At 42.7% G+C, this 3,205-nt stretch overlaps 1 long non-coding RNA gene across 1 annotated transcript; it reads right to left on the reverse strand.

Annotated features, from left to right (window-relative positions):
• Positions 1-579: 579 nt before the first annotated feature.
• Positions 580-2,820, reverse strand: LOC135820963 (uncharacterized). The gene is made up of 2 exons (XR_010554231.1): positions 2,229-2,820; positions 580-1,207 (listed from the first exon to the last, which is right to left on the reverse strand). It is a non-coding gene; the product is annotated as an uncharacterized LOC135820963 (long non-coding RNA).
• Positions 2,821-3,205: the final 385 nt, after the last annotated feature.

The following is a 3,205-nucleotide window of genomic DNA, read 5'->3' on the forward strand; positions in this document are numbered from 1 at the left end:
AATGCTATCCTCTTCAGTGGCTGTTGTTTTTTTTAGTAAAAATATGTTCACTTCTCTCAACATATTCCTGCATGGCAGCAAGAAGGTGCGCTATGGAATTCAACGCCACAATCTTCGCCCAGCTGTGGATGAAGCATGGTCAAGTCATGGCAGTACATATACTTGAACCAGATGAGAAATTGAAGTTAATTTGTGATGCGAAGTTTGACAGCCCCAGTGACCGAGTCAAGCGTTGTCTTTTGCCGTGGCACAAATTGCTGAAGAATCCGAGATGTTCTTGGAATTATGCACATGGATACTACCAGAAATAATGGTGGCATGAACCATTGTGGAATGGGACAGCTCACGGAGAATACTGGAATAGCTCAAGTATCTCTAGGCGATTGTAAATCCTGTTCTGGCTGATAGCTTCGGCCTGCTGCGCCCGTCCATGTACAATGATGGGAACATGCACTTCTGTTTTCTACATATCTGCTATCTACTGTACTGTGGTATTACAGTTGCAGGTCCCTTATATAGAAATATGTTCACCCCCCCCCCCCCCCCCCCCACACACACACACACATACCCACATAAATATGAACTAACAATTTCACTGTTGGACTCGCCGGTGGCTAGAGAGCAAAGGATTAATTTATAGCAAAGAAAAGGACCAGGGAACTACAAGTTACGCTATAATGTCCACGAACTATTTCACTGTATTTGAAATAATTTTGTTTGATACTCTGAGAACTCTGAAACTTTGCAGCACTGTGGATTATATGTGGATACAACATTTATGGAAGGAACACATAGTTCAAATAATTATAGCACTGGATTGTTGAGATTGTGAGCACATTCCAATCAGTACTCTACATATTTATAAGCGGTGGCAATCGTTAGGAATAGGTCGTGAGTTGTCAGAGTGCTCTAGTATATGAGAGAATGTTTTGTTTGTCTAATCGATGGCTCGTTTGAAGCCAGAGTTGTTTGAACTTGCTTCAGCTGACTTGATTCTAGACAGTAGTCGAAGGAGTACTATGAAGTATACACCAGGCGTAGTCTGTAAGCTATCTCGTGAGAATTCTGTCGGTACACATCAGGTATCAGCTTGCAAAGATGGCTCCTCTCTGTTTCTTGAAAGCCTGTATAGTTGGACTGTGGCTCCAGCGATTCCCTTCTCAGAGCAGGTACCATACCCAATACGGTCAATGCATATTGGACAGACCTGTGTGCACAACAGAAATAGTGGAGAGAAATCTCTCAGCTCATGAACACATCAGTGAAGTTTGAACTGCCGTTGTTTGTGGCCATCAGTATAAACCTATCGACTATAAGAATAATGTGCAAAAACCCTCTATAAGGCCATGGTAAAAAATATCTTTGATTCTCAAGTACGCGCGCATCGATTTTTGGTGGCGCACCGACGATTTTTTTTATTTCTATGCATGCATATGCGTGCATGAAAACGGTCAATGCGAACGGCATGAATCCGGGAGTAGTAAAATACCGGTATTTTTCTACTCCCTGGCCTGAATAATAAAATAATTATAAATTAATTATGAACCTGTGACGTACACATGTGTGACCCTATCTTTGGAAATAAAAAAATTGTGGGAATTAAAATAAAAAATCGCTCGCTCGCACCGATTTCCACAGGCTCATGACCTGAGAATCAACTTTATTTTTTACCATGGCCTAACTACAGCTGGGGCCATGGAATTATAAAGCATCTAACTTAGGGAACTGCCAATTCTGGTCGGAGTTGCGTTCGAGGCCTGCAATTCATGATGGCTATCGTATGTTGCATTGACCAGAGATCATATAAAACTTCCATGCCACATTGAAACACGCACTACTTTCGAGTACTTTGGTATCCCCCACCAAATGGGCATTCGTTCCCGGGGTGGCAGGCGTCACCATTCGTTATGCCTGGATCAGATTTCATTGACCCCAACTGTCATGAAGAATCATTTTTACTTCGACTGGATTTCAGTACAAGTTAGTTGTAGAACTGCAGAATAAATTTTGTTGTATTTGGGCAACCATTTCTCTACAAACGCTCTATTTGGAAAATAATTTTTTTAATAAAAATACATGTCCAAATTCCACATCTACCCAAATCGGAATACTTGATCACGTATTCAGTCCTACACGGAATGTTTAGAAAACGCCAGGGAATAGGAATTTGCTAACGAGAACTCCAGGCCAGGGTACTAGCATACGAACAAAACAAGATAAAAACTCACCAGTATACTTGAAGTAATTCATGTCGGTGTAATATTCACGATAAGCAACGAGGCACCCTCCGATTTGGTCAAGCTGCTTTGAAGTCTGGTTGTTCAGGTGATACAAACGGGCTCCCTGTTGTTACTTCCAGCAGCTTCACTCTCCCTGCGACAGCGGCTATCAGCCTCTCTCTCCATCGTCGACAATTATCACAGATTCAACATTCTACATTTATCAGCACTGCACTGGGTGAATATGTCTCGAGACGAATTTAGCGGATCAACAACGCTTTGATGGAGATAAATTCTCCTCTGGAGGACCTTCAGGGTACCTGGAAGGGTATAGAAGACGGGATCGCTCACGGCGTTGGGAGAACATAGCAAACAACCTCCTCTTCGATTGAAAATTGGCCAAAAAGTGTGTGAAATGTATGTGCGCAGATGCATTTCCACTGGCAAGCTAATCCCTCATTACGTCATCAGCGCTCGCTCGGCCGAAATTCAAAAGTCGTCTTCCTGCTCGACTCGATCGCTTCTGGAGACTCGTTCTTGTTCGAGGGGTCTTCTCTTTCACCTACCTTCGTCTTGGCATCGAAAACTCGGCGTCGAAAATGAAGCCGGAGTGCCCCTTTAATTATGTAAATAATAATGCCTTTAGCACTAATGCTACATTTACCTGACTACATACATGTAATGCCATTGCTACATAAAGTCTTTATGTAGCAATGACCCTGTATAGTCAGGTAAAATGATTACCGGTATGTACAGGTGATGTAGCATACCCAACGTTGCAACTGAGGCTGTTACACAAAATCCGTAACGATGATTTACGAGGAGTTCTTTTTCAGAAATCATGGAGAGCCGACCTAGCCATGGAAGAGACTAGGCTAGGCGTAGATCAGATCTACGCAAAGTGAATATCAAACAGACGAAGAGGAGTTTTCCTGTTATGCCGTAGGCTCTGGCCATAGCATCTCTAGCGATACTGAAGAAAACAC

The sequence above is a fragment of the Sycon ciliatum genome, chromosome 7, assembly GCF_964019385.1.
Source record: "Sycon ciliatum chromosome 7, ocSycCili1.1, whole genome shotgun sequence".
NCBI classification, from domain to species: Eukaryota; Metazoa; Porifera; class Calcarea; order Leucosolenida; family Sycettidae; genus Sycon; species Sycon ciliatum.